Raw genomic sequence first — 15,106 nt, forward strand, 5'->3', positions numbered from 1 at the left:
CTCCCCAGCATCAAAACTACCCTGTCACCTCACCAGAGGGACCAGAGGAGCATGGTCAATTATCCAGTACCATCAAAGGATCATCATGCCCTGGCCACATGTTCACTGGTCTGTCATTGTTAAGAGAGAGTATCTCTGGTGCAAACAAGATGAAATTTTTTTGCTTCTTGGACAAAGAAATTTGCTGCTGCAGTGTGCCTATCTGACTGACCCATCTGTGGGCTCTGCCTGTGGCTCCTAATGTGCCTTGGGGTCCCAGCAGTTGGCCTGAAGTCAGTGACTGGCAGTGAGTGGAAAAACGTTGCAGCCCCCAGGCCTTTGGCATCTAGCCCCACACCTCATCTGAGTCCCGCAGTATCGGGTGCAAGCAGTGACAGCTAAAGAAGACACCATTATCATCTACTTTGGTAAGATACAGAAGCTGACATTTTTCAGGGTATCTTAAGGACAGAAGGGAGCTACATGAAAAGTACACATACCCCATTCTCTCTTCAGACATCAAATGCATGGAGGTATCCCACCTCACAGATGCAACTCAGCCAGATGCCATGACGGGCAGGCATCACACACCAAGAGAAAGAGGACCAAAACTCCCATGGACTTCTTGATAGCTCACACCTGGGAAGAACCCTGGAGGCAAAAGGCATGATTTCTCCATGGACAATACAGTCCTAAAGCATAATATGACAGTTCACAGATTTTTAAACTCATGAGACTGGGTACTGGTAGCAATTCAGCCATGCCAGCAGAGAGCCTTCTTCTGACAAATTTACCCTAAGTGTCAATGCAGGGGTTTTGTGTATCCATCATTGGCAGAAGTAAAGCACGTCTTCTTCTCCAAAGTCCATCAGGGTTCACCCACCTTTCAAAGTCCCAAGCCCCCTGAGAACTTCCAGCAGATCTCTGTTTACATCCAGAAGCTTTCAAGTTGCCTTACAATCTTTCAAAAATCTTTGTCTTACAACTTTTACTATGGCATATGTGAAGCATAGACCTGAATTTGGGGTTTTCACTTGAGAAGAGAGAGATGCCAAAGGTTCAATCACCATGCTAGAGAGTTGTGGAGCTTTCTTTGCAAGAGGCTACACCTGGGACTTTCAGGAAGTCCCAAAAGATCCACATAAAGCCTGGAGGCCTGGCAGAACCCATTCATCCACAGTGTTGGCTTCATACCAGACTACTACTCTTGGCAGTAAAGTGTGCTGTGTATTTAAAAGGTGGGTTTTATTTGTTGAAAGGATTAAACATTTGTAAAATGTTTGACAAATCAAACCTTGATTCAAATAAAGATAAGATGGCCAAAACACTGCATATATTCAATGCTTGGATATCAAAAGCCATTTTAGCTCCAAAAATACTCCAATTCCACACCTTACTGGTTTTCTTTGCAGAAGTTTCCAAGGACTCCTAGGTGCCACTATGAAATGTTACAAAGTGAATTGTTAACCCACAGAGCTCACAAGTCAGAGCATAGGCAATAATAAACAACCAAATAAACAGGCAAAGAGTAGAAGGACAACTGGTTAAGGACAGCAGAGTTCCAGAAAACAGTAATTACAGAAGTATCGATGTTCACAGCAGGCTGCCATTTCTGCCAGCCCTGTTTCTCATGATTCATGCCAGAGAAGCAGGGTCAGTTTTGCCCCATATTTATCACTGATTTAGCATTAAGTACATATTAAAATGATTTTGTACCATGGACTCTGGCTTCACTTAAGAAGTGAAGGTCTCAAAGCAGCTTTGAGACCTATTAAGTACGAAAAAATTACAGAGGTTTTCACTGGACATAGAGTGCAAATTGTCCATTCTGAATCTCAAGGAAACTAAGCAACTATCAGCTGGGTTTTCTGAAGTTACATTGCATGGGCCAAAACATGAAAATTCATCAGAATACCCATATACCAGAGTACTTCGGTGGCTGGTTAAATCAATAAGTCATTTACATTTTTAACATTTACTGTAGAATGTTGGAGCATAACATTCTGCTGTAAAAAGAAACTGGGGGAAAATGCACAGAACTCCTTTTTTCTGGGAAAAGTCATAACAGCATTCAGTTGCTTTTTCCCAGTACAGGTTTTGTAGTGTGAACTAATTCCAAGCAAATATGGTTTGATACTGTTCATTTCTCTGTTTTACAGTATGACTCTGGGAAATAGCCAGGTGATAAATACATTGACTAGCCATAGTTCTTGCCATCCATACAAAGTTTATTTCATTTTTCCCTCTTTGCTGGTTAAATCCCACCAGCTTATACCCATCAGTCAAGGCTTATGTGAAGTAGTGATCCAGTCAGCCTCAGGCTACATAAAGCAGTGTTTTGGCCCTGTCTGTCTTCAGTTGTATTGTGTTACCTGTGATATTCTCCAACCAAGAGAGAACTGCAGAGCTGTTGCGAAGTGGCACAGGGGCTTGTCCCACCACGACAGCCTGCTTCCTGAGAAGCTAGCAGTTCTAGTCAGGCTGAAAGTGAAATTTTAATATGGCCTTGGCAGTGCTCCACTGGCACGTCCCCAAATTTACACTATTGTAACCAAGATCAGTGTCTGTGCCAGCATCTGTATTATATTAAAGATAAATTGGACAAGATGTGTTCATATCTGAACTAAACTCAGCAAATAAAAAAATGAACTTAACAAAATAAAATCAGATGGTCTGACTCATCCTCTTTTGAGAGATCCTGATAAAATATGGCTGTTCCAGAAGCTCTGATGTGATCTTAATAAAAGATGACACTGTGAAAAAGGCGGGGGGGAAAGCACGGCAGGCGGGAAACTTGACAAAAAGAAGTTTTCACTGTGCCTGGATCCTAGCTCATATAAATGGAAATAGATGAGAAACCTCAGCTTCCTTCATTGACATATGCAGCATAAAATCACTGCATAGGCAGAACACTGTGAGCATGCCCAGTAGGTAGACACCAGACTATAATTTCTTGTTCAAAATACCAAAATGCACCAGTTTAACTGAAAGAATGAGGACATGATATGAAACAGGCATGAGCTAAAGTACAAAACAGGAGGGATGACTGGAGCCCACCTCCTCCTACTTCCAAAAAAGCCGCCTAATCATTAGCCTGGGGAGTCATGCTTTCACTCGCCTTTTCTCCTTTTCTCAGTGAATTCAAACCATTTTTCTGCACAGTGGTGCAGCTTCATGAGGAGTGGTAAAGCATTCCCAGAAAAACCTATAGTCTAATGACTAGAAGTGTGTTTGAATTCTTTCCAAAGAGGAGTGTGTATTTCCTAGTTTCTAACCGCTAGGCTGATGCAAGATAGGAATGGTGATGGCTGCTTTTCCACAAGTTTTTTAAAAGAGTGAGGCCTTCAGAGAGTTTTACAAGGAACTTGGTCTGGTCAGGCTGCACTAGGCATGCTCTGAGAGCATCTCCAAAGCCCATCAAGGGGCTGCCATGTCCTGTTGTTTGATCATTACTGTGAAGGAAGGGGTCAGGCAGATGATTCATTTTCATACCTTGATGGACTGAAGGGATGGTAGTTAAGAGGGAGAGAATATGAGCATAACAGTAAAGGTGGAATTATTTACTTCAAAACTACAGAAAGTACCTTTGGATGCCGGGTAAAGGAGCAGTCACAGCTCTATAGCCATATCCCCCAGTGTCTTATTTAACTGCCTACTTGTCAAGTGTTCAGCCATATCATTTTAACAGTGAAATTCCCTCATCTGTCTTATATTGCATACCTGCATGTCATCTCTAGGGATTGTGGCCTGACATCTGGGCCCATTCTGTCCCTGTAGCGGACAGTGTCTCCTGCTGCACACCCACCAAGCCCAGGAGCAGCAGCCAGAGTGAGACCACAATGTACTTGAAATCATTCTACTCTATGGAAGGCAAGAATGCAGACAACACACAGGAGAGGGATGCACTCTACAGAAGGGCCCCAGGTGAGATCAGATGCAGCCAGAGAATCCTAAGGATCAGTCAAATGGTTTCACATGGAACTTCTCTCCAATGGTACTTCAAGCATTGACAACAAAGACAATGTCCTTTAGGGTTTGAACCAAGTACAGTGAATGCAGGATTGTTCCCAGGTGAACTCTGTCAGTTCTTTATCAGTAAAGTCAAGGAAAGAGGACGATAACGCAGCAAGGCATGAGAAGACCTTTGTAATGGGGTCATTAAGATCAACCTGAAAGTACATTCACAAATATCATGACAACATTGTGGATGCTAAGTGCTATCTAAAAAATGCACTCCTGTCTAAGTGCTAGTATTAGACAAGGTGCATTCTTGTCAAATACTGTTTGGTCCAGTAATTGAAAAGGATCATTAAACATTTACTGAAAGTCAAACTGGAAACACATGGATGAATGGAGCTGTACTTGAATACCTTATAGCTGTCACTGATACCACAGATTAAGTGGCAGCATATTACAGGTTTCCAAGAGAGGAGAGACAGTCTTCACACTCACACATACATGCAGCTAAGAAAGGTAACATTGAAAGGGGACACTTCTGCATGTGTGATCATCCTCTGTGCTCTTGTCTTAGAGCACTGGATATCAAGTTGTAGCAAAGCATCAATATTTGCACTTGCACTCCATTCATACAGACACACCTACAGATTTACTTCACATGAATATTTGATATGTCAACAGATTTGATATCAAGTAGGCAGAGTTTGAATTATTTAATTGTTTTCCTATAATATTTTATTTTTATTATTTAATGAATGCTGACTTTGTGATTTGAGCTGGACAACCACAGAGTGAGCCTGAACTCCACTGTGCTCATGAGCTGACCCAATGAAGTCAGAGAATCCTAGAATGGTTTGGACTTGAAGATACCTTGAAGACCACTTACTTCCAATCCCTCTGTCCTGGGCAGGGACACCTTCCACTAGACCACATTGCTCAAAATTCCATCCAAACTGGCCTTGGTTTGCCTTCATGGCTTTGAGGAATTGTAGCCTCCGTTAAATTCTGGCGCATAATGTAATCCCAACACAATCTTCAAGATTAATCAGACTGGCACCAAACCTACAGCTGAACACTGATATGGTCTCCTGGTAAAACAGACCATGGATCAGACTCAAACCCAGGGTCAGGGCTTCTGCAAACACCCTTCTTTCTTCTCCTCTCCCCTTATCAACCCCTTAGCTGCAGTGGACAGAACTTTTCTCAAGATTTGATGTGGTGTATTTAAGATGTGAAAACAACAGAGGAAAAATTAAAATGTTTGTGATCCATTATGCAGAAGGCACATATTCTGCATGAAAATATTATTTACTTCAGTTTTCTATTCTAAAACTTGATTTTGTATTCAAGATTTAAGGTCTCCATGGAGGTAGAAAAACACTTTGAGACTCTGAGGCTTTGAAATGCTGAATTGCCTTGTATAAGATAAAATCGATATTTGGGAAAAAAAAGCAAAGTGGAAATTAATGTTCTTGTAATAGGTGAGTAGCTTTTACACAATTATTTCATGGTGATAGACTTGGTTTTGATGTAGCTTAATTAGCAGAATATAAATTATATATGTTTTTTTTTTTAAGATGTGCATATGTATATTACAAGATTTTTTTATTTCATTGTGGAGCAAACCATTTGATGTGGCTCTGCAAAAAGCTCTAATACACATCAAAAAGCAATCAACAAACTCTTTGAGTACATCAAGCAGGATAATTTAGATGGTTTTTAATCAGGATTATGAAAATATAATTAGGTGGTTTCATGTTGGTTGGTGAGTGCATAGGGAAAAGTGATTCTCCAAACAGAAAAATATGGATAACATTACCCAGGAGCGATGAAACAACCACACACACATGCATACACAAACCAAACAGAAAAGACTTCTGGCCTCCTTCTCTAGTAGATCAGCAGGTAACATGTTTAAACACAATGTCATTTCCTTTAGGATGTCAGGAAGATTCTTATTTAACAGACAGATTACACAGAAGGAGCTTTGGAAAAATGCCCCTTTTTAATGTGTTTGAAATCATTAGTCTGCAGCTTAATAAAATAAAAATCCTCTTTTCAGAATTTAGTCAATGAGCAGAAGATGCACTTTGGGTCTAATCAAACAGGAGTTTTACTGAAGGAAACAAGAGAGTGCTTTAACTATATCTGGGCCTCTAGTACCAGAGCAAGTACCACATCTATTTGCATAGTATTCAGGTGAAGCCTCCTCTCTTCAACCACTGTAAATGCCTGCCATTCCTTAATTCCAAGAAATGATGACTAAAAACTCCTTTCTTAAGACCTGCCACATCTAAACAACCTTATCTTTGCAGGTTCTCTTTTCACCTTCTTATTGCTCAAAGCTTCCCTGTGCTTTCAGTTGTTTTTGATGTCCTGATCCTGATCTCTGCTTCCCAAAACGTAGATTTTCTTTACAATCAACTTTTCTTGATTAATCCGGAACACTGTGTGCCATGTGTACCCACTTACACCAAAGTATCTTAAATATTTGAAGTGTTTTTCTCGAGTTCTTTAGTTTTATGTGCTAACATTACATTTCTGGTTGTCTGTGAGCACTGAGCAGATGTTCTCACTATTCATAGATCCATCTCCTGGCTGGATGTAGATAATCCATAACCCCACAGTACCCTCAGAACATGCCTGTCTGTACATAATCCTCACACCAGTACTCCCTCTGTCACGTTCTTTCCTCATGTGACTGGTTCTGGCAAAACAAGGTTACCCTTGTCAGCTTGCCAATACATTAAAGAATTAGAAAGACAGATTTTTTACTTTTTTGCTGTAGTGAAAACTGTCTAGTTTGTCCTTCTCTTCTTTGTCTCTCCTCACTGGGTCCTATTTCTTGTGCCGAGAGAGTGATTATCACTGTAGTGATGGCTGGAGATATCTCAATAATCTACCATCTCATGTGGATCCCTAACAGATACTCTCTCCATACCAAAGGCTAGATCTGCTTTTAGTGACTTAGAGGAAATTCATTTCATACTGTTATTGAGATAAAAAAAAAATTACTTCAGATGCTTTTTAAGCACTCTTTTAAGCACTTTTTTTAAGCAATTTTTTGTTTTTTAATTTAGATATATAGTTTTGATAGAAATCCTATAGAATCATATATTGGGGGGAAAAATAGCAAGTTTGTGTATGTCTGAAAGTGGTTTGGGGGTTTTTGTCAGCTAAGCATTCATTACCAATGTGTCCTTAGAGGGTCTTATGAAAGAAAATACCACCTTCAAGTCAGTCAGTCTGAAGTCAAAAGTAAAATACTTATGTGCTGAAATAGCACTCACAAAACACAGCACAGGTGAAAGAAGTTTGGTTTTTTTAAGTCTAAATGAAACAGCAATTAAGTGCCCTTAAATTTAATGGCAAAAGAAACAATAGAAGTCACTGCCCAGAGCATGGCTCAGCTTCGCAATGCAAAAGCAAAAAGAGCAGGAGCAGAGAGCAGACCCAGCAGTTCTCTTGGGTGAAGTTGCAAGTGAAACAGCTGGGGGGCTTGCATGTTGTAGGTGAATGTGTGAAGGAATGAAAAATAATGAGAAAAGAGAAGACATTGGGAAAGCCACCTGCAGGAGTGGAATGGTTCACTGTCAGAGGGTAAAACAAAAATACAGTTCTTCTTGGCTGAGTGCTCCCTAAAAAGAGACTTACACTTCCAAACATAGAACTACTTTGCTTGCTTCTGCCTTGCTGTAATAGCACTTTGCTGTAATAACAACCTCTGGAAATAAACAGGGCCTTTCCCAAAGAAATCCTGGGTTCCTATCATCCCCTTCCATTCCTAATGCAACAAAGACAGCAAGGCCCAGATTTTGGATAGCTACTTGCACCATGGGGACAAAAAAACTAGCTGGCATCAAAGCCTGTGCTGCACAGATTAGATCTTCTTATCAAGAGTTAGAGAGATGAAGAACTATTGCTCTCTGCCCGGGAGGATGGGTTCCATGCCTTCCCATGTGCTGTTGCAGGCAGCATTGCTTTCTTCCCTTTGGAAGACTGTTAAAAACTCTGGCCTGATCTGTTACTGCTGAAGTGAATGGGAGTTTTGCCATTGACTTCAAGGAGACAAGAAGCGAATCGGGCCCTCTGCTTGCAAATCCAGTCTTTATAGTCCTTTCCAGATACTAAATAAAACTGTGCTTGGAAGTAATTTGAATGCCAGCAAGCTGGCCCAATTTGCCATGGATTTCAAAGATGCCCAACAATCTAACATTTATTAGGATACAAATAAAGTGTCTTCTTCACAGTGCAATTGCAATTTCCTTCCCAGTAAAAATATAAACGTGCCTTATGTGCAAACAATTTTAGCATTTCTGTTTTTATGCCATTTTACTGACAAGAAGCTCCCAGCTGTTATAATTTGTCTCATCCTTCTCTCTCTTGTAGAACCAGCCTTTGTTCCTTTTTGCAGTGCCAGGGACTTGCTGAGCTCCACCTGATGTGATTTGTCCAGGCATTAATAATGCATCTTCAAGATGCAAGATGCATGAATTCCTTTAGTAACAGATCCGCCGGCAGACTGCCGCACCGTATTGTGCCGCTTTCCCGAGATGGGGGAGGCAAGAGGGCCACACAAGCATCATGTACCCGTGCAGGTCATCCGGCTTGGCAGCGAGGGGCTCCTGTTATTACGAGGGGGTCACTACATCCTCACGACGAGGTCAGGCTGAGGATAATGAACATTACAGTAGACGTTCCTCCAGCAGGCAGGTCCTTACCCGCCACACAAGGAATCCCTGTGGGACGACCTGAGGTGTCCACACTGACAGTGACTTTAGGAGAACTGGCAAGCAGGGGTCGAGTGCTGCCCCGCTGGCGAGTGCTGTCCCTAAACATCACCAAACCAAACCATCTTTGCCTCCGAGCGCTCCTCAGCCTCCTCTCCCGCCAGGACGGCAGAGGTCGGGAGCTCGGCACCCGGACGATGCGCTTTATGGACGCTGTGTGCTGGAGGGGGAGGCTCTCCCTCGGCAGATACCACACACGCCTGCTCCTCACCCATTCCCGGGAAACGCGGAGGGATCTAACGGCCTCCCGCACCAAATGGTCTCAGTGCCGCTTTCCCCGTGCGCGAGTGTGTACGTGTGTGTGTGTGTATGTATACCTATATCTATATCTATTTATCTCCTTTAATCGATAGGATCGCTCGCAGAGCCGCGCTCCCGCACCGCGCCTTGGCTCTGCCGGTGTAGCCATGACAACGGCTCCGGCTGCCGGCGTGGGGCCGCCCGGCGGCCCAGGCCCAGGCCTAGGCCCCGCGCACTGCCCCCGGTACTGCCTCGGTACTGCTCCGGCACCGCTCCGGTACTGCTCCGGCACCGCCCCGGCTCCGCCAGCACTGTCCCGCCACTGCCCCGGTCCCGGCAGCACAGCCCCGGTGCTGCCGGCACAGCCTGGGCCCCATCGCGTGGAGACATCGTCTGTGCAGGTGCTCTTAATGTCTCCGCGTGTCTGTGTCCCCCCAGGACTCGCAGGTGTTGCTGTCAGTGATCCTCAAGGTTACAGACCGCAGACTCAGCCCTGCCTTCTGCGGCTGTGTCTGTGTGTACCCACAAGTAGGTACATTCTCTGCACAGAGGGGCCTGGGAGCCCTGCTAGACAACGAGCTATCCAAGACCAATGGTATACTGGGATGTATTAGGAAGAGCATTGACAGCAGATTGAAGGAGATGATCCTGCCCCTCTACTGAGACCTGGTAAGGCCACATCTGCAATGCTGGAATGTTGTGTTCAGTTCTAGGATCCCCAGTACAAGAGAGACATGGAACTCCTGAGTCCAACAGGAGGCAACTGGGGTGGCTGGGGGAGATCACAGTATCTCTCTTAAAAGGAGAGGCTGAGGCAGCTGGGCCTCAAGCAAAAGAGACAAGTCAGAGGGGATCTCATTAATGTGTATAAATATCTAAAGGAAGGGTATCTAGAAAATGTAGCTAGGCTCTTCTCAGTGGTGGCAAGCAATAGGATACAAGGCAGTGGGCAGAAACTGATGAACATGGATTTCTACCTGAATATGAGGAAGAACTTTACTGTGTGAGTGACCATGTACTGAAACAGATTGCCAAGAGAGGTTGTGGAGTCTCTCTCACTGAGATATTCAAGAATCATCTGGATGTAATCCTGTGCTACGTGCTCTAGGATGACCGTGCTTGAGCAGAAAGGTTGGACCAGATGACCCGTTGTAGTCCTTTTCAACTTTATCCATCCTGTGATTCTGTGATACACACACAAGCAACCCATTTCCAAAACATTTCTGGTAATGTTCCCAGCTTTCTCAGTGATCGTCAGACATCACTGATGTTCTCGAGAGGGAGGAGATCCTTCCCTAAAGTCCTTGGCCATCAGCAAGAGAACCGTAAAGCAGGTCAGTATGAATGCAGTCAACACTTGACGGCCAAAAATTTGCCATCAAAATTTTCCATCAAAAGCCACCAAAGCTGATGCAGGCGAGCCTGGCACAGCTGTTTGGGTGTGGTCTGTGGATTGATGGATGTTGGTCATGTCCCCTCCACACACAAGCACCATCAAGTCTAGTGGGCTTTACTTACTGTGACACTTTTCTCTGTTCGATGGACTTCTGAACATTTCAGGAAAAGATATGCAGCTTCTTTTCATGTTCACAGAAGCACAGAATGGGTCAGATTGAAAGAAAACATAGTGGGTCACCTGGTCCAGCCTCTCTAAGCAGGGTCAGCCTAAGAGTCATTGCACAAGCTGTGTCCAGATGGTTTTTCAGTGAGGGAGACACCACAACCTCACTGGGCAATCTGTTCCAGTGCACAGTCCTCCACACAGTAAAGAACTTCTGCATGTTCAGGTAGAGCTTCCTGTGCATCAGTTTCTGCCCGTTGTCTCTTGTCCTATTGATTGGCACCACCACTGCCTCCACCCTTTTGACACCAACCCTTTACATACTTACCCACATTAATGTTGTCCCCCTCTCAGTTATCTCTTTTCAAGGCTGAACAGGCAATTTTTCATTTTACATTTCTAAAATCACATTGCCATATTGTGTTTCTTTTTAAATAAAGGCCTTCTCCTAGGCTGTCAGTTGGGAAGAATATAAAAAAAATTACCCAGTTGTCTCTGAGACCAGTGAGGCACCAACAGGTAGGGGAATAATGGGAAAGATAAGAAAGGAGGACAATCTCTCTGAGGATCAGTTTTAAGAATCCAAGGAAGACAAAAATGGAGCAAAGCCCTCCACTCCTTTAATTGGACAATAATTTTTCCATTTTATCCACAGTGAACTTTATGGGATTCTTTTTTATTTGAGTCAGAATATTTCTGTCGCTTTCAGTAGGAGTTCTTCAGGGTTTTTGCATACGCATAGTAGAAAAAATGTTTGTTCATAAATTTATATTAAAAAAGACAGTGAAACAAATACTCCTGTGAATTTTGTTTCCAAAAAGCTTCCAAACTGTCTGCAGAAGTCATCTCAAAATCACTTTATATTTTTGAAGACTATGCACCTAGAGACCAGAAACAATAGACTGGGATTCTACTGATCCTTCGTGTACAAACTGAATTACAGCTCACAAAAGCTCTGATACACCATCCAGTCTGTAAGCAATACATAGGCTAAAACATATTCAGATTAACAAGTCACGGAAGAATTTATACAGAGAATAAAATTAATAGAAATTAAAATGTGGTCGTTGATCAACCACAATTAGGAAACCAAGCTAAATTCAACAAATCAGCTGTTTGCAACTAATAGTTTTCCTAGGTCTCATGATAAATGTGGGTAAATGTTGACTTACTAATTATGACAACAAAACTGAAAAGAGAGCTGAGAAATCAAAATTAACTAGTGCCTTTCCTGAATTAGTGTCAGAATGTGTTCACAGAGGTCTGGAGCGTTGCCGTGAAATGTTCCAAGTTCCCAGGCTGGGCTTTTCTCAATACACGATTTGTAAAAGTCTGCAAAATCTTGATTTTCTTCCTTATAAGAAAAGATATAAGGAAAGAAAAAGGCATAATTTTTTAATATTAAAATTTCACTGAGTTCTGGGCAACTGAAAAAGGGTTGCATGCTGCAAGGTATCAAGCAGTCTTTCCAGCTCCATCATTTACTGCATTTTGAAGAGAAGAAATGTACCAGGCTCCTGTGAGTGGTGAGCTGGCCTTGCAGACCCTCCAGCATAGCAAAGGAAAGGAAGCTTCCCACCAGGAGAGGCAAGGAAACAGCCAAAATATTACCTGACAGATCTGGCCTTGCATCAGGCTGGCCACAGAAATTATCAGAGGCAATATTAAGTTCCCTACCCTTAGCTTCCACCTTCTCAGTTTTAAGGGGATTTCTACACATGCCAAGGAATGTTTCATCAATCTGCGCCACACTGGATCCACTGCAAGAATTTTGTGTAAGGAAATCTAGTTATTTTAAGTGCAAAATACAATTTGAAAGTCCCCTCTGTTCCACATGATTTTCTTCTAGTTGCACCAGGAGGCTGGAAAGGATACTGCAGTTTTCCTCATGTTAATTTTGGCAATATTTTATTTGAAAAACTTTTTTAAAAGAATCCTTTAAAACTGAGTGAAAGGATGGAACATGCCTTTTGATGTTCCTGTGTCACATATATGACTATTCTGAAAACAGACTTCCTATTGTGTCAAGACTGGAGATTTTGAGATATTTTCTTCCCATATACTCAGATCTTCAAAGTTTTGCATTAACTGCTATTCCAAGAACAACCCAATATGGATAAGGCAGAGAATTTTACTGTGATTTTTTTTTAAAAGATTTATTTTGACTTCAGTTTTCATTAAACTTCAGTAGCTTAAATTTACTGGCACTTCAATTAAGCAGAATGGTTTGTTATTCATTACACTTTCTTCCCAAAAACATTTTGCATAACAATAATTCACTGAAGTTCTTGCTTTGTGAACCCTTCTGGCTTTAATGATTTCTAGTTCTCAAATTTTTCAGAGCAGGGCAAAAATGTTTAACATTTCTTCTGAAATGTTTGGTTTTGTATGTAGAAATTGGAGCTCCAGGTTACACATGGCAGACAGGACTACCACAATTTACATCACAGGAGACACAGGGCCAGCTCTAGTACATCCTTCTTGGTACACACAAGATGCTTCCTAGAATTACCAAAATTATCTGTTTCCCACAATTTTCTGTGATCCTTGTCATCACTATCAGATTTTGATTGAGACCCATCAAATATTTCTCAGACAAATGTCATGTTAAATAACCCCTTTCCTCTCTTACAGAGGAGGTTTGATTAGTTCTCAACTAGCAACACCATTTGCAAAATCTGTTTCTCAGGAGTGGTGAGCTCAAGGTGAAGTAGCAAAGGGGCTTCACAGAGCACTAGATGGGGACAGCCTCACAGGAGCCAAAAACACAGCACAGCACTAATCTTGGCCAGCAGCTCCCTGACCAGGGAACACAGAGTGGGCAAAGAGAACAAGTCTTACGAGAGCGGCTGAGGGAACTGGGGTTGTTTAGCCTGAAGAAAAGGAGGCTTAGAGAAGACCTTGTCACTCTCTACAACAACCTGAAAGGAGGTTGTAGCAAGGTAGGTGTCTGTCTCTTCTCCAGAGAAGTAACTGACAGGACAAGAAGAAATGGCCTCAAGTTGTGCCAGGGGAAGTTTAGATCGGATGATTGGAAAAAAGAGCTGTCAAGCATTGGAACAGGCAGCTAGGAAGTGGCTGAGTCACCATCCTCTGGGGGTGCTTATAAGAAGAGTAGTTGTAGCACTTAAAAACATGATATGGCGGAGTTGGCACTGCTGGGTTAATGGTTGGACTCAACCTTAGAGGTCTTTCCCAGCCTGAAAGATTCTATGGTTCTATGATTTCAAGACTTCTGTGTGCTCTATATTCCCCCTTCCCTTGCACACCTCTTGAAGAGATGGACATCACTGTTGTTGAAGCATAACCCCATGAATGCCGAGACATGAGAAGGCACACCACCTCGCCTCTGGATGTTGTGCTATTGACAGTCACGGGAATGACCGGGAGGGTAAGCACTGCTAAACTCAAACACATCAGGAGCTGGGAAGAATGCCTGATTACAGCTGCCTGCACCAGGTCCCAGCGGTAGCAGAACTGATGCATTCAGGCAAGGTGATACAGGTCACTGTTGCTGGGGTAGCAAGGGAAAGATAAGAAAGTGAGAAGAGAAGAGCATCTCTGCCTTGCTGCTCAGGCCCGTCAGGCAGATAAACCACACACGTGCATGCAGCCAAGAGAGCCTGACTAGCCCCAGTGGAGGTGGTTCCTTGACATCCCTGAGGCAGCCCAGGCCATGGCAGGGGATTCAACCATCGAGGAAGCAGCTGGCCTTAGCAGGCAAATAAAAAAAAAAAACAAACCGCAGAAACAAACCCAAAACAGAACACAGCCAGAGGCAACAGCAGTGGAAGAGGAGGGGGAACTGGTCTAAGAGATGTTTATTCAGAGACACTACCGCTGCTCCTTACAACCCACCACAAATACAGTCCTACAATCCTATACCTACAATTTTTGTAGGTATATGCATTTTATAGTAAAAAATTACAGAGTTTTAATGTTTCCTTAACTGCTCTCATCTATAAATATTAGTAGGCAGACTGTCTTTTATATAAACACAATTTCATAACAATAGAGTGTATCCCAGCTTTGCAAAGCCCTAGTCATCTATTTGCCTAGGGTGAATAATCTCTTATGAGAGACAAGAGTATTCTTTCTTTCTCAACATCTCAACAAAGAAACAGGGAGATTTGGGGACTCGCTGTGGTAAATGATCAAGATTTCAAGAAACTCACATTTCAATATTCTAATGATCTCCTGAAGGTTACCCTGTGATAGCTTTTTGTTTGTTTGTTTATTCATTTGGGGTTTACATCATTATGTAGCCTGGTATGATGTAATTTTCTTTGCATCAAAGAATATCAAACTAGAGTATGTACAAAAGAGGTAATGGTAACTGTTTCTGCTGGTAGCTATTTAGTGCTTTAACCAAGTTCTGCCTTATACTCTGCAAGGATTTTAATCACTGCACTATTAGATGAAAGGAGAGAAGAGGTAGTTCTCCCTTTTCTCCCCTTCCCTCTAATCTTCATCACAGGTAAAAGCAGCAGCAGCAGCATTCCACTTGGAGGTTGAGAAAACCTTTTATTTGTGGCTTTCAGAAAAGATTAGACTGACACAGAAGCCAAACTTTGCCAAG

At 42.6% G+C, this 15,106-nt stretch overlaps 1 long non-coding RNA gene across 2 annotated transcripts in view; it reads left to right on the plus strand.

Moving 5' to 3' along the window:
• The first annotated feature begins 9,171 nt into the window (after positions 1–9,171).
• Positions 9,172–15,106, plus strand: part of LOC107201027 — a 37,009-nt gene continuing 31,074 nt past the window's right edge. For both annotated transcript variants that reach the window (XR_001519953.1, XR_001519954.1), the window contains exon 1: positions 9,172–9,635. This is a non-coding gene — a long non-coding RNA (uncharacterized LOC107201027). The remainder of the gene's footprint in view (positions 9,636–15,106) is intronic.

This window comes from Parus major, chromosome 2, assembly GCF_001522545.3.
Source record: "Parus major isolate Abel chromosome 2, Parus_major1.1, whole genome shotgun sequence".
NCBI lineage: Eukaryota > Metazoa > Chordata > Aves > Passeriformes > Paridae > Parus > Parus major.